This window comes from Bubalus kerabau, chromosome 17, assembly GCF_029407905.1.
Source record: "Bubalus kerabau isolate K-KA32 ecotype Philippines breed swamp buffalo chromosome 17, PCC_UOA_SB_1v2, whole genome shotgun sequence".
In the NCBI taxonomy this organism is placed as follows: domain Eukaryota; kingdom Metazoa; phylum Chordata; class Mammalia; order Artiodactyla; family Bovidae; genus Bubalus; species Bubalus kerabau.
Window position 1 is genome coordinate 23,090,045 of NC_073640.1, and position 26,427 is coordinate 23,116,471.

Sequence of the window (26,427 nt, forward strand, 5' to 3'; positions counted from 1 at the left end):
CTATGGATTGACAGTGATTAAGAGCTGCTTCCATAGAGCAGCTACCCCACAGCCCCACACCCAAGGCCAGGGGCGGTGGCTGGGAGGAGCAACCCCACGCCCGAGGCCAGGGGCGGCAGCCGGGAGGACCAACCCCATGTCCAAGGAGCCGTGGCTGCGCGGGCGCAGGAGGGCCTAGAGGAGCTATCCCACGTTGAAGGTCAGGAAGGGTGGCTGTGAGGAGATACCCCTCGTCCAAATAAGGAGCAGCAGCTGCGCTTTGCTGGAGCAGCCGTGGAGAGATACCCCACGCCCAAGGTAAGAGAAACCCAAGTAAAACGGTAGGTGTTGCGGGAGGGTATCAGAGGGCAGACACACTGAAACCATACTCACAGAAAACTAGTCAATCTAATCACACTAGGACCACAGCCTTGTCTAACTCAATGAAACTAAGCCATGCCCATGGGGCAACCCAAGATGGGCGGGTCATGGTGGAGAGATCTGACAGAATGTGGTCCGCTGGAGAAGGGAATGGCAAACCACTTCAGTATTCTTGCCTTGAGAACCCCATGAACATTATGAAAAGGCAAAATGATAGGATACTGAAAGAGGAACTCCCCAGGTCAGTAGGTACCCAATATGCTATTGGAGATCAGTGGAGAAATAACTCCAGAAAGAATGAAGGGATGGAGCCAAAGCAAAACAATACCCAGCTGTGGATGTGACTGGTGATAGAAGCAAGGTCTGATGATGTAAAGAGCAATATTGCATAGGAACCTGGAATGTCAGGTCCATGAATCAAGGCAAATTGGAAGTGGTCAAACAAGAGATGGCAAGAGTGAATGTCGACATTCTAGGAATCAGTGAACTCAAATGGACTGGAATGGGTGAATTTAACTCAGATGACCATTATATCTACTACTGCGGGCAGAAATCCCTCAGAAGAAATGGAATGGCCATCATGGTCAACAAAAGAGTCCGAAATGCAGTACTTGGATGCAATCTCAAAAATGACAGAATGATCTCTGTTCGTTTCCAAGGCAAACCATTCAGTATCACAGTAATCCAAGTCTATGCCCCAACCAGTAACGCTCAAGAAGCTGAAGTTGAACGGTTCTATGAAGACCTACAAGACCTTTTAGAACTAACACCCAAAAAAGATGTTCTTTTCATTATAGGGGACTGGAATGCAAAAGTAGGAAGTCAAGAAACACCTGGAGTAACAGGCAAATTTGGCCTTGGAATACGGAATGAAGCAGGGCAAAGACTAATAGAGTTTTGCCAAGAAAATGCACTGGCCATAACAAACACCCTCTTCCAACAACACAAGAGAACACTCTATACATGGACATCACCAGATGGTCAACACCGAAATCAGATTGATTATATGCTTTGCAGCCAAACATGGAGAAGCTCTATACAGTCAGCAAAAACAAGACTGGGAGCTGACTGTGGCTCCGACCATGAACTCCTTATTGCCAAATTCAGACTGAAATTGAAGAAAGTAGGGAAAACCACTAGACCATTCAGGTATGACCTAAATCAAATCCCTTATGATTATACAGTGGAAGTGAGAAATAGATTTAAGGGCCTAGATCTGATAGATAGAGTGCCTGATGAACTATGGAATGAGGTTCATGACATTGTACAGGAGACAGGGATCAAGACCATCCCCATGGAAAAGAAATGCAAAAAAGCAAAATGGCTGTCTGGGGAGGCCTTACAAATAGCTGTGAAAAGAAGAGAAGCGAAAAGCAAAGGAGAAAAGGAAAGATATAAGCATCTGAATGCAGAGTTCCAAAGAATAGCAAGAAGAGATAAGAAAGCCTTCCTCAGCGATCAATGCAAAGAAACAGAGGAAAACAACAGAATAGGAAAGACTAGAGATCTCTTCAAGAAAATTAGAGATACCAAGGGAACATTTCATGCAAAGATGGGCTCGATAAAGGACAGAAATGGTATGGACTTAACAGAAGCAGAAGATATTAAGAAGCGATGGCAAAAATACACAGAAGAACTGTACAAAAAAGATCTTCATGACCCAGATAATCACGGTGGTGTGATCACTGACCTAGAGCCAGATATCCTGGAATGTGAAGTCAAGTGGGCCTTAGAAAGCATCACTACAAACAAAGTTAGTGAAGGTGATGGAATGCCAGTTAAGCTATTTCAAATCGTGAAAGATGATGCTGTGAAAGTGCTGCACTCAATATGCCAGCAAATTTGGAAAACTCAGCAGTGGCCACAGGACTGGAAAAGGTCCATTTTCATTCCAATCCCAAAGAAAGGCAATGCCAAAGAATGCTCAAACTACCGCACAATTGCACTCATCTCACACGCTAGTAAAGTAATGCTCAAAATTCTCCAAGCCAGGCTTCAGCAATACGTGAACCGTGAACTTCCTGATGTTCAAGCTGGTTTTAGAAAAGGCAGAGGAACCAGAGATCAAATTGCCAACATCCGCTGGATCATGGAAAAAGCAAAAGAGTTCCAGAAAAACATCTATTTCTGCTTTATTGACTATGCCAAAGCCTTTGACTGTGTGGATCACAATAAACTGTGGAAAATTCTGAAAGAGATGGGAATACCAGACCACCTGATCTGCCTCCTGAGAAATCTGTATGCAGGTCAGGAAGCAACAGTTAGAACTGGACATGGAACAACAGACTGGTTCCAAATAGGAAAAGGAGTACATCAAGGCTGTATATTGTCACCCTGTTTATTTAACTTATATGCAGAGTACATCATGAGAAACACTGGACTGGAAGAAGCACAAGCTGGAATCAAGATTGCCGGGAGAAATACCAATAACCTCAGATATGCAGATGACACCACCCTTATGGCAGAAAGTGAAGAGGAACTAAAACGCCTCTTGATGAAAGTGAAAGTGCAGAGTGAAAAAGTTGGCTTAAAGCTCAATATTCAGAAAACAAAGATCATGGCATCTGATCCCATCACTTCATGGGAAATAGATGGGGAAACAGTGGAAACAGTGTCAGACTTTATTTTTGGGGGGCTCCAAAATCACTGAAGATGGTGACTGCAGCCATGAAATTAAAAGACACTTACTCCTTGGAAGGAAAGTTATGATCAACCTAGATAGCATATTGAAAAGCAGAGACATTACTTTGCCAACAAAGGTCCGTCTAGTCAAGGCTATGGTTTTTCCTGTGGTCATGTATGGATGTGAGAGTTGGACTGTGAAGAAGGCTGAGCACCAAAGAATTGATGCTTTTGAGCTGTGGTGTTGGAGAAGACGCTTGAGAGTCCCTTGGACCGCAAGGAGATCCAACTAGACCATTCTGAAGGAGATCAGCCCTGGGATTTCTTTGGAAGGAATGATGCTAAAGCTGAAACTCCAGTACTTTGGCCACCTCATGTGAAGAGCTGACTCATTGGAAAAGACTCTGATGCTGGGAGGGATTGGGGGCAGGAGGAGAAGGGGACAACAGAGGATGAGATGGCTGGATGGCATCACTGACTCGATGGACGTGAGTCTGGGTGAACTCCGGGAGTTGGTGATGGACAGGGAGGCCTGGCGTGCTGCGATTCATGGGGTCGCAAAGAGTCGGACACGACTGAGCAACTGAACTGAACTGAACTGAACTGAAAAGAAGTATGTAATGAGTTTGGTCATAATTTTTGTTGTTTAGACACTAAGTTGTGTCCGACTCTTTTGCAACCCCGTGGACTGTAGCATGCCAGGCTCCTCTGTCCATGGGATTTCCCAGCAAGAATACTGGAGTGGGTTGAAATTTCCTTCTCCAGGGGATCTTTCTGACCCAGGGATCGAACCCATGTCTCCTGCTTCGCAGGCGGATTCTTTACCGCCTGGGAAGCCCCTTGATCATAATACATGTTAGCTGTTATTGTTCTTTAATCAATTGGTCTTTCAGAGCAAGTCTATTAGATTAAAAGAGAAAGTGCTTCCTCACGCCCATCCCCAAATCTTTTATTTTTAACAAAGATCCACAAACGTTGCCCAATCAGGCAGACACACATTCATTCAAAATGTTTACTTATATAGTTCATTAAAGGGAAGGCATCATTTAAGGTGGTAGAAAAGAGAAAAGACATGGGGAAATGCGGTCCCTGAATTCAAGGATGGATTACCTGATTGAGGTGTCCCCAGGTTTCAGAGAATCAGATGTGAGGGCTGGTAGTATCCTGACATGCCACACTGGGGGCTTCCCCGTTCCACAGCTGGGGAAGGTAAAGCCTGGGTCAGGTGGCTGACATCAGCACTGTGGTCCTGTGTCAGGTTTACAGCTTGACCTCCCAAGGATACCAACCGGAGTCCTTTTGGACTATGAATCTGCTTCATGTCAGTCTCCGCTGAACTGCCCTAGCAGAGTAGCCAAGAGATACTGGCTCTTTCAGGATCAGGTAAAATTGTATTAGTTCATATAAGACGGCAGTATAGCGAAGCTGGCCGGTGGGCTCAGGTTTTCTTTTTGAACATTTCTAAGTGAAGTGAAGTGAAGTCGCTCAGTCGTGTCCAACTCTTTGCAACCCCATGGACAGTAGCCTACCACGCTCCTCCCTCCATGGGATTCTCCAGGCAAGAGTACTGGAGTGGGTGGCCATTTCTTTCTCCAGCCCCTCCCAATCCCCTCCTAATTCCGTGGTGCCCCAGGCTGGGTCCAAGCCTCCCCAGAATGTAGTGGGTTTCTGGATTTACCAATCACAAGTTGGATTTACGTTACATAAGATGATGCATGTCTTAATCTCTTAATGGGGCATGAGGCAAAGGCAGGCTGCTTTGGGACATCCTAGAAAACTCACTTCTTTAACAAAACAAACAAACATTTAGAGATACCAATTCTGGTTCTCCACAACCAGGCTGGACTTTTAGCTGATGGCTTAGGGGTATTTCCCGCCTTTCCTTGGGCTAAGGTTGTTCATTTCCTAAGGGCATAGTAAACAACAGTTTCTTCCTATTTCTTTTACAAATGGATTTTCAGAGATTGGCCTGAGGAGGAGCCACCTTGGACCAAGATGGTGAGGGGACAGGTTCAGCTGACAAGGGGACAGGGTCCAGCCTGAAGTTCCTCTCAAGCCCCCATTGGGATGTGGCCCAGAGGCAGGGACAGTGTCTGGGGAACTGGCTCAAATCACAGAAAGCTGACTTCCCAGCCTGGATGCCCAGTTCTGCTCGTAGCCTTGTTTATCAGCAATTACCCTGAAAGTCCTTCCTGTAATTAACCCCAGCTTTGCGGACACTGCTATTTGCACATCACTTCCCTCCCAAACACCGCCTCTTTGCCATTATTCCCTGGAAAGATGAGTCACTGAAGAAGATGGCTTATCTCTACTCAGTTTTTAACTAGTTTTGTCTCCCAGAGTCATTTGTTGATGATACACTTCCACCCAGGCACTCCCATCTCCCTTTTTCAACTTCTTTTTTAAAATAACATTTTCTTCCTTTCTGCTTTTACATTTCTTCCTCTCCCTCCCATAGCCTTTCATGCATTCAGGATGTAAGAGAGCCAGCATCAAAGCCCGGAGCCCTGCCGAATCCTCCTCCCCTATGGTAAGCATGCCCTTTCCCTGTCTGATCATTGACTCATAACCACAGAACGTCCCAGGCGCAGGATGGAGGGGAGGGAGGGCTGAATAAGCAAGGACCACGGTCTGCAGCCCCAGAGGAGACAAAAGTAGAGGATTTGTTCAACAGGGCTTTTTTTCCCCCCCTTTGGGGATAATTGTTTAGGACAATCTGAACTGACCTAGTCCAAGGAGGGGAGGAGGGGAAAGCCAGCCATCCCCTCACCCCCACCCCTACCCCCACCCCCATCAAATGGTAACTCCAACCAAGTGAGACTCATCTGGTCAGCCTCCAAATCCCAAGGCCAGACCAGTCCTGGGCAAGAGTTTTGATCGTATTATTTAATTTTAATTCAATTGAACATACACGGATCGATCGCTTACCATGTACTAGGCACTGAGCTGACAGGTGACAGCCACAGGCTTAGACACTATGGAAGTTAAGTCCCCGTCCTTCAAAACAAAATGTGCAGGCCAAAGACAGCCCTGAGCAACCCCTCCTCACCACCTCCCCCCCACCACCCAGTTCCTCCCTCCCCTTCTGTCTCCATTAAGCATGAATGGGCATCACATCTGTTTCTTTTCTCGCTGGAAAGCAAGAGGCAAAGACCCTAAAATGGGGACAGACCAGCACACACCTGGGTGGTCTTTAAATTAGAAAAAGTTTTGGCCGGAGTTCTTCATTTGGGTCTGCAATCTCATGCTTTTAATGGCTCTCTGCCCCTGTATGTTGGGAGAAATGGGGTCAGGGTTTGGGGGGCTCAGGTTGAGTATCACTGGGGTCCTTCCTTCTCCTGTTTTCTCAAGCTCACACATATTCCTCCCCACACTGTGTTCAGCCTGATTCCTCACTGAGCAGACGCAGCATGGTCTGGGGCTCCAACAATGCCAGGGAAGAGGCAGTGGGGTTTGGGGAGAAGTGAAGAGTAGCCATTTTAATTTCAGGTTTTGTGTATAGTGGCTGTCTTCTTCAGAATCAAAGTGTGTATGTTAGGGTTTGGTATCATGTTATTTTAAGCAGAAGATCTAGGACCAGACTGTCTGGATTGCAGTCTGTTCCGTAGCTGTGTGGTCCTGGAAACTGTGCCTCAATTTCCTCATCTGTAAAATGGGCATGAGAAGAATCCTGGCTTCACTGGGTTATTGTGAGGAACAGTGAGTTACTGCTCAGCAGTAAAGAATCTGCCAGCGGTAAAGAATGCAGGAGCCACAGGAGATGTGGTTTCAATCCCTGGGTCAGGAAGATCCCCTGGAGGAGGAAATGACAACTCATTCGAGTATTCTTGCCTGGAGAATCCCATGGACAGAGAAGACTGGTGGGCTATAGTCCATGGGGTCGCAAAGAACTGGACATGATTGAAGTAACTTAGCATGCACACAAGAAGTAAGATGCCTGGGGTCAGTCACTCTTCCAGAGTCACTAGGTTCCAGGATGCTTATAAGGTCTAGATCTTTCATCTCCACAGGAATACATCTGATATCAGGCTTTCTTGGAGTAGTGTTGATGGATGAGTATCTCAGAAGGGACATATTTATGATGAAATTTTTTAATGGATCATCTAAAATTCAAACTAATTTAACTGGATATCCTGTATTTTTTATTTACTAAATCTGAAAGCCCTACCTGGAGATTTTCCTCATTGATGACCAAAAGGTTAGCTAGCTGTTCTGCATCTCGATCATGGACAGAGGTCTCCTGGGTTTCTGGAACTGGTTTTTCTCAGGAATAATCCAAAGCTCTAGAGCATAAAACTTAGAACACAAGTCTCCTTGTCGTCTCTTATACAGATAGTGGGAGTCATTTCAAAGTAATTGTCCACAAAGTAATTGTCTTCTTAGATGTCTTCCATCTAACAGGATGGAAGAATATGCCTTCTGAAAGTTTTTATTTTATTTTTTTTCTGTGTGTGTGTGTGTGTGTGTGTATTAGGAAAGCAAGGGCCACAGAAGTGACACAATTGCTATAATAGCTCTGTACATCTGGGGTGTGTTGATGGGTCCTACGAACCATGTGATGTATAACATATATATGTCTTTCATTTTTGTATAATCATATAGAATGTTGAACTGTTTGGTACAATTGCCTGAAGCTTTCCAAGTTTCTTTGGCATTGTTAACTTTTTCTGAGTTACTGAAGGTTCTATTTCATTCACGAGCGGGTGAGATTAAGTAGAGCAAGAATCATATATGAGCATAGTAGTGTGTTTGCATATTCAGATTTGCTAAGGGAACCATCAAGTGAGCCTGACTAGGCTTTTGTGATTATTATAAGAGGTTTGGCTGATAAAAACTATTAGGATTGCTTACAATCATGAATAAAAAGCAACATTACTTTCTTAAAGGCAGTCTATTAAGAGTGTCCATTTTATAGCAAATGCTTGTCACTGAGTCAAGTCATTATTCATGTGTAATGTCAAGGAGTGAAGCCTGAGTAAGGAAGCTGTTTAGAAAATGTGTGTGAGGGTGCGTGTGTGTCTTTTTTTCTTTTTTTCTCCAAAGAGAGTGATAAGAATTATTTAGTGTCTAGCCAAAACAGTGGTGTAATTCAGATCCTAGTATTTATAGAGGCAAATTAGTCAATGCCCCAGCATACTAATGTGATAGACACCCATCTGACAGTGGCGGGGGTGGGGCGCGGGGGGCAGTGATATTTCTCTAGGTGTTGCTTACAGAGACGCAAGGAGGGATCCTCAGGACAGAGCAGCCCCTTGGTTACTAATTAGAGGAAGAAGTTTCTTTAGGTTCTTCAGGTCAGTTCAGTTGCTCAGTCGTGTCTGACTCTTTGCAACCCCATGAATCGCAGCACGCCAGGCCTCCCTGTCCATCACCAACTCCCGGAGTTCACCCAGACTCACGTCCATCGAGTCAGTGATGCCATCCAGCCATCTCATCCTCTGTCGTCCCCTTCTCCTCCTGCCCCCAATCCCTCCCAGCATCAGAGTCTTTTCCAATGAGTCAGCTCTTCGCATGAGGTGGCCAAAGTACTGGAGTTTCAGCTTTAGCATCATTCCTTCCAAAGAAATGGGGCTGATTTCCTTCAGAATGGACTGGTTGGATCTCCTTGCAGTCCAAGGGACTCTCAAGCGTCTTCTCCAACACCACAGTTCAAAAGCATCAATTCTTCGGCGCTCAGACTTCTTCACAGTCCAACTCTCACATCCATACATGACCACTGGAGAAACCATAGCCTTGACTAGACGGACCTTTGTTGGCAAAGTAATGTCTCTGCTTTTCAATATACTATCTAGGTTGGTCATAATTTTTCTTCCAAGGAGTAAATGTCTTTTAATTTCATGGCTGCAGTCACCATCTGCAGTGATTTTGGAGCTCCAAAAAATAAAGTCTGACACTGTTTCCACTGTTTCCCCATCTGTTTCCCATGAAGTGATGGGACCAGATGCCATGATCTTCGTTTTCTGAATATTGAGCTTTAAGCCAACTTTTTCACTCTCCACTTTCACTTTCATCAAGAGGCTTTTGAGTTCCTCTTCACTTTCTGCCATAAGGGTGGTGTCATCTGCATATCTGAGGTTATTGATATTTCTCCTGGCAATGTTGATTCCAGCTTGTGCTTCTTCCAGCCCAGCGTTTTTCATGATGTACTCTGCATATAAGTTAAATAAGCAGGGTGACAATATACAGCCTTGATGTACTCCTTTTCCTATTTGGAACCAGTCTGTTGTTCCATGTCCAGTTCTTACTGTTGCTTCCTGACCTGCATACAGGTTTCTCAAGAGGCAGGTCAGGTGGTCTTTCAGAATTTTCCACAGTTTATTGTGATCCACACAGTCAAAGGCTTTGGCATAGTCAATAAAGCAGAAATAGATGTTTTTCTGGAACTCTCTTGCTTTTTCCATGATCCAGTGGATGTTGGCAATTTGATCTCTGCCTTTTCTAAAACCAGCTTGAACATCAGGAAGTTCACGGTTCATGTATTGCTGAAGCCTGGCTTGGAGAATTTTGAGCATTACTTTACTGGTGTGTGAGATGAGTGCAATTGTGCGGTAGTTTGAGCATTCTTTGGCATTGCCTTTCTTTTGGATTGGAATGAAAACTGACCTTTTCCAGTCCTGTGGCCACTGCTGAGTTTTCCAAATTTGCTGGCATATTGAATGCAGCACTTTCACAGCATTATTTTTCAGGGTTTTAGGTTCTTAGTGTTCTCTAAATGTTTTATTTATTTATCTCTTTCATTTGCAAAGCTGTGAAGAAATCTAATTTCCTATTTGCTACATCAATAAGTTCTCATCCAAGTCCCCCCAGTAAATAAGTAAATACATAAATAAACACATGAAGTCATCATTTCTTAATTAGATCCTAGAAGCTATTTTACCAAAATTAAATTCCAATTTCTATTTAGAGTAGCTAGATGCTCTTCCAGCCATGGAGAGCTGGATTCTTTCTAAAGGAAGAATGAGCTGTTGGCCGGTGAATTCTCCAGGCTCTTTGAAGAGAGCAAGTGACTAAGTCGCAGGCATAGTTTGTGGAATGGCAGGAAATCAGTGACAAACTCTGGGAGATTAAAGAAGCTGGGGTTTAAGAGTTAAAAAGGAAGCCACTTTTGGACAGAAACTGTTTCCAACACATGTGCAGCAATCCTGGGCCAACAATAATACAATTTACATTCATCCTTATACCTGCAAGAAAAGTTACTCTGTTTTCTTGCACTAATGGGATTGAGAATGTACCCTATTACAAATTATAAATAGTTTGACTTTAAAATATCATCTTTCCTTCCATCTAACTTTATCTAGTACTTTAGGTCTAACTCTTGGGAATAAGTCACTCTGGTTCAGCTTCTAGGTGTAGCATGAATCACCTGCTGCACAGGTTGCCTCCATTCCATTTTAAGATGTTTTACTTAATTACTAGGATGACAAGATGAGATCTCCCTCTGTCCACAAGACGTGGTTACCTGCTAGCTTGTCCTTTTCTCTCCTACCCAGGAGGGCCCATCCTTTTTCTTCTCAAATCCTACTTAATTTTTGCATTTCCTGATTTTTATCTTGGGAAAACAAAAGCCAGCTGCAATCAGTTAAGGCAACAGCTGAAGGATGCTTGGCAGGTAGAAACCTTGCAGGTTTCAGCCTCCGATTGTGAGAAATGAAATGCAGCGTGTCGGGTTGCAGTGACTTAGGCACCTCCCAGCTCTTTCTCTTCTGCCTACACACACACACACACACACACACACACACACACACACACACACGCATGCACGTCCCTTTTCTCGCCTCTTGCCCAGCATCCCCCTCACTTCCTACAGCTGTATTTCTAATCAGCAGAAGATACATCTTGCTTGGAGCCAACCCTCCTTTTCTCTGCGCATTCTTAACCTCCTATCTTATGCATGGATCACTGGTTAGCTTAGAAATGCGCAGACACAAAGGAGAAGCTGACATTCGAGGTCTGACGGCCATAATGGCTGTTTATAAGCCTAATCCATCACGTTTAGTGGACACCTCCATTTTTGTCCCTCTGAAAAGGTATAAATAATAAAATGGGATAGCTCCAGCTCGGAGGTGCCTTGGTAAATATTTTAACTATTTACAAGATTGCACCAATAACAAAAGAGGCATCTGTACCATCCACTGAGGGGGCCCCCAGTCATTAAAAGAGACCCAGATGGTTCCTACCATTCAACCAACAATAACATTTCTTGATGGCAGAGCTTTTGTGACATGGTTTACATTTTTTTTTTCCATATCACATTGGGATATTCTGAACCGGTCCCTTTTTCTTCACTGCCCCCAGCAACCTTTCTAAAGAAAATCTCCCTAAATAGGCTTTCCCTCCGAAAAGAATGAGGCTGCGGAGAAACATGGCAAATGTATGGTTCAAAGCCCAATTCAGAGACAAGTCTGAACAATTATAAACCAAGCCTTCTCCACGTCCAAATATTGACATGGGCCCACTCATTCTGTGGGTAAACACCCCCGTGGAGCCCCGGATGCATCGTGCCATCCTGGTCTCTGTCTTATTTCATCTGAATTTACCCTTTCCTGCCAGGCCTAAAGAGAGTGCAAGGTGGGGGAGGACAGGGAACCTTAAGGATAACTTTGAAAGTTAAAGGTATTTCTTCTTTGCAGACCTTATGCCTGACTATGAGGGAGGGGTGGCAGAGGAACTGTGAGGACAGCGCGAAGCTCTTGAAATCATTCAGCGACTAAGAATCCATTTTTGCTTTGAGCCTGAACTGAGCGGGTTGAATCTGCTGTATAGAGCTGCTTAGTAACTGGTGGAAACTTTGGTTCTAAGTCAACTTTTTAGTTACCTAGAGATGGCAAAGAGAGATCAGAAGAGCGGGGTGACTGAGGGTCTAGGTTCTGGAGTCTGAGTAAACCTACTGTTTTTTTTTTTTTTTTAGTTGAAGTATAGTTGATTTATAATATCATGTTAGTTTTAGGTATATAACTTAGTGATTCAGTTTTATGTATGTATGTATGTGTATGTGTATGTGTGTATATATATATATTTTCTTCAGATTCTCTTCCCTTGTAGGTTATTACAAAATACTGAACAGAGTTCCCTGTGCTATACAGTAGGTCCTTGTGGGTTATATATTATATAATGTATATATGTTAATCCTAACCTCCTAATTCGAGTCTCAGTTCTGAGATGACTGTGTGAATTACAGGAGATAATATATTTGGAGCAGGAGCCCAGCACTCAATAAAGGTGACTATAATTAATACTGACAAACCTATCTCAGAAAGATCAAATCTTTAGAAACTAGGAAATGAGGCAAACTGCAATTTCTGTTTATGCTCTCTGAAAACAGCATTGACATTCGAAGTTTCTTTGTTGGGGGTTAGGGAGGGGGACAAAAAATAAAACCATGTGACCCCTCTCCAGGTCTTTGAGAAGCCTAAATTTTCATTTCTTTTCCGAAGGCTCCATTTAATTTTGGAGCTCCCGCTTTCCAAATTTGGTCAATAAAATTAACAGCCTCCTTTTGAGTGGAACATCACACCTCCAAATGAGCTCAAGCTGGCGCTGGGATTGTCCTGCGGAATGTGAGATTTACATTTCACAGCTCCTGGCCAAGTAATGAATGAATCAGAGCTCGTAAACAAACGATCCTCGCTCCCCTTGTTCTGTGGCCCCCAACGTGGGGTGTGTGCTGCAAAGAAAAATATTTATCCTGTTTGTGTGGCGCTGGGTTCCCCGAATGGCCCACCAATAAAACAACATCATAAAGGGCATTTCACAGCTGAGCTTGAGATTTAATAAACAGATGCAAACAGAAGGCCTTGGAGGTCAACAATTAAAAATAAACCAGCCCAAGGTTCTCCTTGGAATTCCCCTTCTATAAAGTCAAGAGGACCAGGCCCCCACAGCTGCAGCAGGGGCAGCCGAGGGGTGGGAAAGGTTTCCCAACCCCAGGGAGCGCAGGGAGATTGTACCTGTTCTCACTGATCATTCCAACAAGTCCCTTTCTAGCAAGAGAGGATGGCTTTGATAGCTGATGAAACACAACTCATGGACCCAAAGTAGCTGGAAAATGGTACAGTAACCTTGATTGATAACAAATGCTGCATGTCAATTTCTCTATGTTCTGTGATGAAGACATTAAATATTAGAGCCAATGATTTGAAACAGTAGTGAATCAAAGCAGTTGGTTTCGAAATGGGTTTTATACTTACATTTGAAAGTGTGTGTGTGTGACATTTGCAAAAATAAATGAAGTCACTGAATAAAGGCTGGACAGTTGACCAGAGTTACCATCCAGGACCGCTTTCCCCCTGGCCCTCTGATCATTGCTCAGATCCAGACTACTCACCAGCATGGGCACCCCTGTCAGCGGTATCTTATTCCACTTTCCCGGTGCCACCTCTAGCTGCTCCACCATCTCTCCTTGCCTCACTTTTCTCTGAAGTTGCAAAGGTGGTAGTACCTGGTTGTTGGCTAAAAGCACTGGTTGAGGATTCAGTGAGGTTATCCACCCAAAGCTCTTAAGACAGTTTTTCTAAACAGCAAGGACTCAAAACTGCTAGTTCTTTTGAATAGTATCTGTATAGTCTTTGAGGCTCACCCTTTCTCCGGGATGGGAGAATTCCACTGTGGCAGGTCACACTCACCTATTTTGAGAAGGTGCTGAAGACTGGTAAGCCCCCCATACTGACACCCTCATCTTCAGAAAATCCCCAATGCCTTCACAGCTAATGCCTCCTTGCTCCTCCCCACATTCCTCTGCTGATAAGAGGGGAAATGAAGGATGGGTTTAAAGATAACCATTTGCTATAGGGGCAGACCTCCCATGAGAACCCATCTGCATCTGGCAGGCAGCAGGGAGTCCTGTATCAAGTAGCCAACCACACAGAACTCTTCTCCAGAGCTATGCTGAGCATCCTCCTTGTGAATGGTCACCCCGATGAGTCTGATTTATGCATGTAGAAGCTTCCTGGACTCATTTTCCTCACACCAGGGGGATAGGGAAATGAATTTAAGTACTTGGTATTTGGGTGGGTTTCCCAAATGCACCAGGGGCTTCCCACACTGTCTTGTCGCTCATCTTTGGGAATTTGGGTGTTTTCTGGTTATTGGGACCCTCGTCCCTTCAAGTTAGTTGCTTTGGAATTAAATAGACTTGAGTACAAGTCCCTTCCCTGCTTTTTTCCCCCTCACCTTTTAAAGAAACAGGATCCCCTCTTAAAGAGATGAGAATACCAGACCACCTCACATGCCTCCTGAGAAATCCGTTTGCGGGTCAAGAAGCAACAGTTAGAACTGGACATGGAACAACAGTCTGATTCCAAATTGGGAAAGGAGTAGGTCAAGGCTGTGTATTGTCACTCTGCTTATTTAACTTCTATGCAGAATACATCATGCAAAATGCTGGGCTGAATGAAGCACAAGCTGGAATAAAGATTGCTGGGAGAAATATCAATACCCTCAAATACACAGATGACACCACCCTTATGGCAGAAAATGAAGAGGAACTAAAGGGCCTCTTGATGAAAGTGAAAGAGAAGAGTGAAAAAGTTGGCTTAAAACTCAACATTCAGGAAACTAAGATCATGGCATCTGGTCCCATCACTTCATGACAAATAGTGGCAAAACAATGGAAACAGTGACAGACTTTATTTTCCTGGACTCCAAAATCACTGCAGATGCTGACTGCAGCCATGAAATTAAAAGACACTTGCTCCTTGGAAGAAAAGCTATAACCAACCTAAACAGCATATTAAAAGGCAGACATATTACTTTGCTGACAACGTTTCATCTAGTCAAAGCTATGGTTTTTCCAGTAGTCATATATGGATGTGAGAGTTGGACCATAAAGAAAGCTGAGCACCAAAGAATTGATGCTTTTGAACTGTGGTATTGGAGAAGACTCTTGAGAGTCTCTTGGACAGCAAGGAGATCGAACCAGTCCATCCTAAAGGAAACCAGTCCTGAATATTCACTGGAAGGACTGAAGCTGAAGCTCCAATACTTTGACCACCTGATGCGAAGAGCTGACTCATTGAAAAAAAAACCTGATGCTGGGAAAGATTGAAGGTAGGAGGTGAAGGGGACGACAGAGGATGAGATGGTTAGATGGCATCACGAACTCAATGGACATGAGTTTGAGCAAGCTCTGGGAGTTGGTGATGGACAGGGAAGCCTGGAGTGCTGCAGTCCAGGGGGTTGCAAAGAGTAGGACACGACTGAGCAACTAAAGTGAAAGAATAGGAAAGTACGAGAAATGTTAGTGAACACAATTCAGAATTAGTTTCTTTCTTTTCTTGATATCAAAGGCATATTTTCCTCTTCTGCAATTATGTATTAATCTTTTTAAAGAAGATCCTCTCTCAGGCACTTTCTCATCCACTTCTTAGTACAAGCCTGGTGGAGGGCTACTATCAACTTGGTGTCACCCAAAAAAAAAAAAAAAAAGAAAAAAAGAAAGAAAAGTGGATCTTCAGAGTTGATACAGGCCCCCTCCCAGTCACATCATTTTTAAGTAACAAAATTGGATATTTTTAATGCATAATTTTTATTTTTTCATTTTTATCTAGAACTGAACTTTTAAAAAACAGTAGTGAAATAAAGCATTCATACAGGAAAATGTTTAAGCTATCAATGCATAGTTGAACAAGTAATCACAAGATAGCTGCCAGCGTGACTACAATCCAGGTGAGGATTGAGAACTTCCAGCTCCTCTTTTGTCCCTTTCTGATCAGGATACTCAGAACAGATAGAACCACTATTTCAGCCTTTCTGATAATCATTTTCTTCCTTTATCTTATGGTTTTATAACCTATATGAGTAGTGATAAGCAATATGATTTTCTTGAGAAAGACCCTGATGCTGGGAAAGATTGAAGGCAGGAGGAGAAAGGGACAACAGAGGATGAGATGGTTGGATGGCATCACCAACTCAATGGACATGAGTTTGAGCAAGCCCTGGTAGTTGGTGATGGACAGGGAAGTCTGTTGTGCTGCAGTCCATGGGGTTGCAAAGAGTCGGACATGACTGAGCAGCTGAACTGAACTGAACTGAAGTAATACAAGCTGCTAGAGATAATACTTATAAGCTTATATATGTTCCTGCCAAAAATAATCATTTTAACTCAGATTTCTCAAATCCCAAAATCTGAGTTCTTTCGATTGTACTGGGTCTTAAGCTTTTTTCTTTTCTTTTTTAAAGTAACATCAGTGGAAGATGTCATGTAGAGTTAGAAACCACACTCTTAGATTATGGGTCTAAATGTGAAAATCCACCTATGGTTGCTATGAGCTTTCTGTGTATCATTTTGTTTGTTTTTTTATCTTTATTTTACATTTGAAAACTTCAGCTTTTTTTTTCTGTGTACTGGGAATACTTCCAGTGCATGACATTCTCTTTATTTGTTTTACTTTCTGAGTCCTTTAGCAAAAATTATGAAATGGTCATACAGGAAAGATATCCAGATATCCAGATCAGTACTTATTCTAGATCAACTTGTTTCCAAGGTTCTCAAACTGATGACCTTTAGGGCAAAATTAATCCATAGATATATTTTATTTAGCCAACAGAGTTAATTTTTTTTTCCAGTCAACGTGAAAAAGAAAACAGGGATTTTATCCCAACAAATAGATTTGAAAGCTATCTAGAACCATCAGAATACTTGCTAATGCTGGGCCTGTACTGCTGCATGTTGAACATTTAATAAAGCAGAGAAGTGGTTGTCCTCTTTTGAGGGACGCACAGCCTGTAACTGCCATAGTCCCCACTATTCCCTGTTGCTCTCCCAACTGAGACTGAGGATTGGTTGTCATTTATAACAGCCCTTGTGACACTGTTTTCTAGTGATAGAGAAATATTTCTCTGCATCCATGTCTAACAAAGATGGAAAAATAGATGAAACTGAGAGATCTAATTTATTTTTCAAGCACATTCAATGACAAATGTGCAATAAGATCTTGTTACTCAGTCCTTTCTCGCAAACCTTCAATGACTCCATGTTATCTATTAAATAAAGTCCAAATGCCTTAGCTCGGTATTCAATTAATTTACAGTCTCAATTCAAACCTCCTTAATAGTGACATCTCCTGTGTGTGTGTGTGTGTGTGTGTGTGTGTGTGTGTGTGTGTATGTATCTTAGTTTCTAGAAACCCTATTTAAACCTAAACTTCTGGTCTGATTTCCACTGCTCATTTCACATGGTCTTATTTTGACCCATGTTGTTCCCTCCTTCTGAATTGTTTTTGTCCATCTTTCTTAAATGCCATTTATCTCAAGTCCCCTCTGTTAAAATCCTGTTCAACTGCTAACTTTTAAACTAAATGATTCTTCTTTTGTGATGCTTTCTCTGGGCCCCCCTGTCAGCATTAATCATCTGTGATCTTTTGGATCTTCATCTAGGCATTGTCACTTCAAAACAGTCTTTTTCTGCCTTGACTTGTTTTATACGATCATGCATAAAACAATAGCTAAATTGATTGGCTACTTACTTCATGTGGGCACTATATTGTATGTTTCATACGTGGCTCATTAAATCTCATAGCTGCTCCATGAGACTTCTGTGCTTGCTATCCCCATTTTAGGGATGAGCAGACCGAGACCAGAGAATACTGAGGTTACAGCCTTGTTAGGGATGCAGTTAGGATATTCAGCCTGGCACTTTTTTCTTTAGACCCCTTGTACCTAACCATAGGCAAAATTGTCTCTCTAAACCTCTACTAACAGATAATCAGATGGGAATTGCATATCATTTCTTTCTTTCCCCCAGATCATCCTAGCACAATGCTTTAAACACCATAAGCAGACAAAGAATGTTGAATGAATGACAGAATCAGTGGTGTAAAAAATGATGCCTATTTGCCTACCATCACCCTTTCCTCCTGAGAAATTGTATGACTTTACCCCTCCAATGTTTCTTGGCTGTTTGAAGGTGGGCATCTGAAACAACAAAGCCAATCATGGTTCTCTAATCTCCTGGTAACAGTGGGAAGCCCCAGGGTTGGACAAGTGGTAAGGGACAAGCCAGTCAGCACTCTTCTCTGGGACTTTTCAGTCTATAACCAAGAAACACCAGCAGTCTGTCATCAGTGGTGAAAGCTGTGGGGGATCTTGGTGACCATGCGTCCTTCCATGCCGAAGAAGTCAAGCTCTGATAGTGAAAATTAAAAGAGCAGGCAAAGAAAATCTAGAACCTAAAACACTGAGAGATTCTGAATAACATTCAAAACACTATCTGTTATCATCATTATTGTTGTTCCTAAAATAAGGCTCCATCCTCAACTTTCACCAAGTTTGGAAGGTCAACCTTTCCTGAAATCCATGAGCCATTATATTTTATTTTGTGACTAACCTAGCTTGAATTGCGTTTCTGTCACTTCCAAAACAGCACTGACGTTTCTAGACCGAAGTAGAATATGGACACAGACATAAAGGGGACACATTGTATGTTTATAAGCCTACAATGGCATAATGCTCATGAGTTGAAACCTGAAACACTTGCTGTCAATGAACTTGCAAATAAGAGTCATTTCTTATTCACTTCTGTTTACTCAGCACATGGCCTTATGACTGGCACAGAGGAAGATTTCGTAAAAGTTTGTTGAACAAATAAATGGAATACTTAGAATTATGGAATGTTAGCAAAGTGCAATGACGGCATAGAAGGGGAAATTAAAAATTCTGCTAGGATGAGGAACTGTGAAGGTTTGCGAAACCAGGGCTGGGGGTTGGATGGGAAGAGGTATGTGAGCTGTCTTGAAGGATGTGTAAGTGTTAAGTGGGTAGAAAGAGAAGGCAGGATGGGAGTCCAGAGGCAAATGCATATGTAAATGTGGGAGGCATAAAAGAGCATGGTGAGTTCTGGAAACCAGAGTAGTTCTATAAGGTTGGATGAGGGTATTAGAGAAGGCTGGGAGAAGAGGCTGGTGAGATAGACTGGGCTGAGTAATGCAAATAGAGAAGATTAAATATTTACATAAGCTCATTAGTGATACTGTGCGCGTGTGACAAGTATGATTTAGTTTAAACCTCCAAGGTTTAAATACTCTAAGTGCAACTGTGTCTTTTTGAAATTGATTACATGACATTAATAGGCTCTTTCTCAGCTTCAGTGATGATCATATTCATGATTTACTCCCATCTCTCATCCCTGGGGTCAGGAACAGTCCATCCTGACCTCCATCCTTCCTTTTACACCTTCCTTAGGAACTAAACATTAACTGCTAGAAACCTCCTGGTTTTTGTCCTCTAAAAAGGTAAGCAATTTTGCTTCCAAAGTTTTAACAGGCAAATTCCTCTTATTATGAGGAATAGTAAATAAAAGGATTCTGTGTCACAAAGTTATATTCTTGATCCTCTGCATCATCCATTAAACACAATTCAACAAGAATTATTTAAGAACTTGTAAGGTGCCCTATGGGCTTCCCAGGTGGCTCAGTGATACACAATCAGCCGGCCAAGCAGGAGACATGAGGTTGATCCCTGGATTGGGAGGATGCCCTGGAGAAGGAAATGGCAACCCACTCCAGTATTCTTTCCAGACAAATTCCATGGACATAGAAGCCTGTTGGGCTACAGTCTATGGAGTTGCAAGCAGTTGTCAGTCTCTCTCCCACATGTCTTCACGTTTGACCTTGGACAGGATCACCTGACCTATTTCAGCCAATGAGACAGGAGGTAGTAGAAATAGAATGGGTCTATGTGGTTGAGAATATACACTTGCACCCACCATCACTCTAAGTAAGCTGGCCCAGGCAAGCACCTTTGGGCCAGGAGGAGAATGAGATTGGCCAATCCACAGGTACTTGAGCTGAATAAGTGCTTACTGCTCTATGCCGCCAAGATTCTGTGGTTTTGGGTTACACAGATCAACAAGTAGGATAGCTAAATGATGCAGCGGTGTGTGCCAAGACTATGTCAAGGGTTGGAGAAGGCCACCAGAATCAGCCCAAACTCTCTTTCCTATTTTGTTCCAAGGTAGCCTAGAGATTGGCCATGGGCCATAATGTTCTCTTAAGAATGAAAAAAAGACCAGAAAAATAAAAACCAAGGGAATGAACACCTCCCTAGAACCATAATCTTGTTTTTTGACAATTTCTTGAGCACCATGCCAGGTTCTATGATACGTGCTTTGGATGGATTATCTGATGGAACTTAAGTTCCTCTCTCAACCAGTCTCATGTCCCTGGGCTCTGTTTGGAATAATTGTGAGGCCCAGAGGGGGACCAGTATGCAGACTGTGCATTTTTTGGGTTCCTGTCTAGACCATTCAACCCCAAACTGAAATAGCTGAACTGAACAAGGAGCTGGGGCTGTAGGGGGTTGAAGTCGGGGAAAGGGAAGACTGGGAGGGGGAAGGGGACAGAAAGCTTAAAAATAGTGGGAAAACTATTGCATAAGGGCTTGGAGATAAACAATGCAGTAGTTTCAGTGTCTCTTCCCATGACTCACATCACGGGTCTTAGGAGTGTGTGTTGGTTGTTTCTGAGTCAGGAAAAGGTATTCACTTTCCAGCAAAAGCAAGGGTCCCACGCCATGCAGTCTCTGGCTGTCTTATTCACAGGCCAAGATGGGGTCAGCGTGGAACTCTATTAGTATCAGGAAAAGAATGTGATGGTGGCTGACGTGCTCTGAGCTTTAATGCTGGGCAAGTCAGGGGAATAAGTGCTTTGCATAAATTACCACCCTGTACTTCTGAGGCAAGTGTCACAAATATTCCCACTGCACTAGGAACCTGGAGCTAGGGGAAACTAAATTCAAAGTCAAATGGCTCAAAGGACTAGAGTGAGGGTTCAGGATTAGAATCTATGCTTGTCTAAAGACTGAAGAAAGTCAGACGCAGAAGGAAAATATCACTTATATGTGGAATCTAAAAAAAAGGGGGTACAAATGAACTTATTTATAAGACTAGAGTCACAGATGTAGAAAACAAATTTATGGCTAGCAGGGGGTGGAGGGAATAAACTGGTAGATTGGAATTGACATGTACACCCTACTATATGTGAAATAAATGGCTAATAAGAACCTTCTGTATAACATAGGGAACTCTACTCAATACTCTGTTATGACCTATATGGGAACAGAATTTAAAGAAAGAGTGGATACATGTATATGTGTAACTGATTGACTTAGCTGTGCATCTGAAACAAATACAATGTTATAAATAAACGATACTCCCATAAAATTTTTTTGAAATAAAAAATAAATTTAAAGCTATCATTAGCAATTACACCTTGAAAATTGTTTCTTTTAATGACAAAGCAAGCACACCAAACAGAAACCTGTCAGGAGTTACCACTGTACCAGTTAACGCCCAGAGGCCCTGAGTGAGCATCACATGTTCACAGGGAAGTCAGTGGAGGTTAAGGACACAAACACGCCGCATCTCTGAGGACAGGAGGAGGCGAGAGACAGCCGTGATTCAGGACTGGCTAGTTATCTAGAATGTGGACTCCTCTGTAGGCAGTTTTTTTTGTGTGTTTGTTTTCTCCTTCCTCATTGGATGATAGGGGCTGGTGAGTGTTAGTTGCTCAGTCGTGTCCAAAGCTTTGCTACCCCAGGGTGGATGGTAGCCCACCAGATTCCTCTGTCCATGGGATTCTTCAGGCAAGAATACTGGAGTGGGTTGCCATTTCCTTCTCCAAGGCATCTTCCCAACCCAGGGATCAAACCCAGGTCTCCCACATTTCAGGAAAATTCTTTGCTGTTTGAGCCACCAGGGAAGCCAATAGGGGCTGGGGGCTGGGGAGGAGGTTGGCAAAAGACCAAGTGGAAATGACGCCTCGTGTATCAGCATCACGGAAGAGCCTATACTATAGCCAGCTGTGGCCAAAGTGCTCCATGGGTCATACCCATGAAAAGGACCTGACATCAGTTCTCTGAACAATGGCTCAGGGAGCTAGTACAACATTGGAAGAGCTGCAACTTTAGACTCTGCGGTCTATGCACAAGTTCCCAAAGGCAGGCTAGGAAATCATTTTATCAACAAAACTTTCCATCCCAAAGGGTAGGAGTCATTCTCCTAGTTTTTACTGCATGTTATCTAGGGAATCATGATACTTGAAAATCCTGGAAAATTCCATTGTGATTGTCTGTCTCTTAGGAGGAAGGCAGGAGAAATGGCAGAATCTCAGCAGAAATTAAGGCTACCGTTATCCTGTTAGGCTGCACCCAAAATGATTTTGTCGGATTTTGTCTCATTTCCTCTCCTGTTGCAAATCTCTCAGGCATTGGACCTGAGAGTCGTCTTCTCTGAGCTTCCTGTTCTGGCAAGAAGTTGGAGGAGACTTTAGAAATCAGGTGAGTCTCCCAGTTCTACACGCCATTCATTAAAACTGCTCCCAATGATCCCAGGCAGATCGCAGGCTTTGATGGGGAACTGAGCCACTGGGCACTTGCCAGCCGCTCATTTTAGTGGTGAAGACACGGAGTCAGAGAGGAGAAGTGATTGGCTCCATATTTAACAGGGAGATAGTGGAGACCCTTCCCGGAAGCCAGGCGACCCCACAGCCAGAGCCGTGCTCTTTCCACTGTGTCATGTTGTCCCCTCCCTAGTCGCTTCTGGGGTGTGACTCATGGTGAGAGCGAATCCTTGGACTCTGCCCTCCCAGGGCTTCTTTCCAGCAAATGTCAGTTTCCGGTTTTGAGGAATGAAGGGAGAATTCCAAGAAATCAAATGTTTGTAAACTAGAGGACTTTGTGTTGTTTCTAGCTTAACCCCTCACTCACCAGTTCCATTTAAGCAAATAGCAGAGCTAGAACTAATGGAACATTTTGAAGTGAGTCAGCTAGAGTAAGCAAGACAAAAAATCCTTATAGTCATAATATTGGGGGTGGAGAAAGTTCTCAAGAGGTCTGGCACATTGAGTTTTGCTTTATTCTACCTGTGTGGCTGCTGTAACACCTTAGAGGGATTTCAGAGATGACATTCTGTCTTACCCAGCACATTCATGTTGAAAACTGCAGTACATCAAGACTCTTTGCTTACAAGGAATAGCAATCAACCGAGACTAGCTCAAGCAGAATGGAGACAGTATTGAACAAATACAAAAGTCTCTTCCAGAACAAGAAATACAAAAGAATCAGGATGTAGCAAATTAGAGACAGAAGTGCTTCCATCTTTTCTTTCAGGGTGCCATGATGTCTTTCTTTTGATTCTCTTTATGACATTTATTTATTCTTTCCTGTTTCTATCAGGTGGTACTCTCAGTCACAAAGAAGAGAAATTTTAGCTGTATCAGGAGGGCAATATGACCTTACCACTTTTTCTTTCCTTTTTTCTTTTATCAAAATATAGTTGATTTACAATGTTGTGCTAGCTTCAGGTGTATGGCACTGTGATTCAGTTTTATGTATGTGTGTGTGTATACATACATATATATATATATATATATATACACATACTCAGTCATGTTCAACACTTTGCAGCCCTCTGGACTGTAGCCTGCCAGGCTCCTCTGTCCATAGGATTTCCCAGGTGAGAATACTGGAGTGGATTGCCATTTCCTTCTCAAAGGTATCTTCCTGACCCAGGAATCAAACCCACATCTCCTGCATCTTCCTTACTGCTGGGGGATTCTTTACCCTCTGAGCCATCAAGGTAGCCTACACATACATATGAATCCCTTTTCAGATTCTTTTCCCTTATAGGTTATTACAAAATATTGAGTATAGTTCTTGGTGCTACACAAGTCGTTTCTTTTTGTTCACCTACTTTATATATAGGAGTGTGTATATGTTAACCCCAAACTCTTAATTTATCTCTTCCCGCTCCACCCACAAATAAGATCAATTTTAGCTGTACTGGGAGGGCACTCTGGTCTTACCATTTACATCCAGTCCAGGCTGTGATTATACTTTGGTCACTCTGGCTTTAAAGTGGGGGGGGGGGGGGGGGGGCAGGCAGTGTGGAAATCTGTAGCTTCTTCCTTGACATTCCCCAGGGTTTCATTCTGTACCTTCTCCTCCCATTCTTTATGGATGCCCAGGCAAGCTGCCCTTGTAGAAGGGGGGAAACTGGGGTGATTGGAACTTTTTGTGTTTCATTTCAAAAGAAAAGTTAATTTTATTATGAGCAGATTATTTTGAAAGTGACAACTTTGCAGCTGGGAACTTCTATTTTACTCCTTTAATCTTAATAGCTACCACTCTTTGGATTGCTTATTATGTGGCAGGCTCTAAGCATTTCCCATATGTTGGCTCATTTAATCCTCATGAAAATCCAATGTGGAAAGGCATCTATGGGTCTCCCTTTGCAATTCGGGAAACTGAGGCACAGGGAACTTTTGTCCAAGGTGGAGGTGGGATTTGAACCCTGGCAGCCTAGCTCTAGAGCCTGTGCATTCAATTACTATGCTAAGTAAGCATGCACTTTGCACATGTAGTCTATTAAGTCACACAAAAGCCATGAGTGGTCTTCAGAACCATCCTGCAGATGAGGAGACCAAGGATCGGCAAGGTTAAATGGTTGGTCTCAAGTCACAGTGCTAGCAGTCCAAGAGCTAGTGTTGGCTTTCAAGTCCAGCTGAATACAGAGTCTGAGTTCTTAGACCTTGGACTTCAGCTTCTCACTTAGCACTGACACATAGAAGCTGCAGTCTTAGCAGAAGATGTGTGAGAGAAAGAAAAGGGGGAAAAAAAGCTGTTTTGAGGGCTTAAAAAAACCAGAGCAAAAATAATAACCTGAAGCAATACTCTGGAAAGAGAAGAAGGATTTTTTTTTTTTTTAAACCCTGAAAACCTCAAACTTCATTTTGACATATCTGAAACGGATGCGTCAGAGAGAGAAAATCTGTTAGATATTGAGCCTGCTACAAGTTCCCAACAGCTGAAAAGAGTTGAGCTTCAAACCGATCATTGTCAGAAAAGCAAATACAAATTTGTCCTGGAGCAAAATAACTTTCAGAAAATCAGGAAGAGGCGAGATGGACAGTCGGTTATGAACATAAAACTCTTTGTACCCGACCCAATTAACCCTCACCCAAGGCAACCCTGTGCCTCTAAGCTATTCATTTAAGGGGTTTACGATTTATAGGCAGTCTTTCTCAGGGGAGGTCCCGCCTGGCTCTGATTTCACGTTTCACAGCAGCACATGTGTAATTCTGCTGCATCCAACTATGCTATTAAGCCAAGAACAGAAAAGGCATGTTTCGTAGGATGGAAAGAGACCGGGGAGTCTGAAGTCAACTCTGCTTCCCTGCAAGTGGCTGGGGAGAGCGCTGTGAGACCTGCCTGTTTCTAATCCCAGGAGTGGGTCCGGGTGCTGGGGTGCTCCACCCTCTGCTCTCAAATTTTAGTCTTCATATTCAGCAGGTGGTATCTTGTGACCTCCAGGTGCAGAAATAAACTCAGGAATGCTACCTTCGAGGAGTCGGGAAGACAAGAACATCCAAGACTCTTCTTGGAGTTGTTTAGTCGCTCAGTCGTGTCTGACTCTTTTTGATTCCATAGACACTAGCCCGCCAGGCTGCTCTGTCCATGGAATTCTCCAGGCAAGAATCCTGGAGTGGGTTGCCATTTCCTCTTCCAGGGGATCTTCCTGACCCAGGGATCGAACTCCGGTCTCCCACATTGCTGGCAGATTCTTTACCACTGAGCCACCAGGGAAGCCCCACCCGAGACTGTTAGGTAGAAACAAACAGAGGGCAGAAGACAGAGGCATTAGCATCTCCTGTTAGTTCTTCAGTCAAAACGTCACTGTGGGTGAAGAAAATAGAGCTTAGTGAAGGAGCAGAGGGAAGACATTCCTAAGAGTTGGTGAGCAAAGGCCTGGAAGTAAAGCAGCCCGAGGAGCTCAGTCTACAGTAGACATACCTTCACCATGATTGTAAGAAATAAATCTGTGAGGGGCACCCCAGTACCTTGAAGAGCTCTGTGGTCATTCTTCCCTGTAAGCCAGTTCTGTACAGTAGAGACTGTGGTCATTGAATTGAGAAGCCTAAGTGTACTGGGAATAACTAGATTGTCCAGTGAAACGGCCATGTGGTGACATTCAGTGGCCACAGGCAAGGTGGGGATGGTTTCCATGCTGGACAGTGGAGTCAAAGCCACAAGCAGTGTGGTGAGGCTCCCACAGAACAATAGTGTTGGGTAGTTGAGCATGGCATTTCTAGAAGTGAGATATGAGGTCTGCTAAATTCTTACTTGATCAGAAGACCAGCAGAAAAGTTCTAGGTCACGTGAACAAATCTAATCTGAACCATAGAAACAGGGAGTCATGGTCCTTCCTCGAGACTTGAGCCAGTTTATAGACCCAGAACCCCCTAAATAAAGGGGAGGCTGAGCTCCTGGAGGGAGGACCCCAGTACACTGCACAAAATTATTCTGTTAATCGTTCCCCCACCCTTCTCCAAAGGGAGCTATGGTGTCTTACCAGGCTGAGTGTGTACTGGGGAAAAGAAAATAATCAGACCTTTTAGAGACTACTGGCTACTGGCTCTGAACTAACGCTAATTCCCAGAGACCCAAAACTTCACT

At 43.3% G+C, this 26,427-nt stretch overlaps 1 long non-coding RNA gene across 1 annotated transcript; it reads left to right on the forward strand.

The window, feature by feature from the left end:
- The first annotated feature begins 171 nt into the window (after positions 1-171).
- On the forward strand, positions 172-22,214 carry LOC129632011 (uncharacterized). The gene is made up of 3 exons (XR_008704260.1): positions 172-297; positions 5,441-5,512; positions 22,179-22,214. It is a non-coding gene; the product is annotated as an uncharacterized LOC129632011 (long non-coding RNA).
- The last annotated feature ends 4,213 nt before the right edge of the window (positions 22,215-26,427 follow it).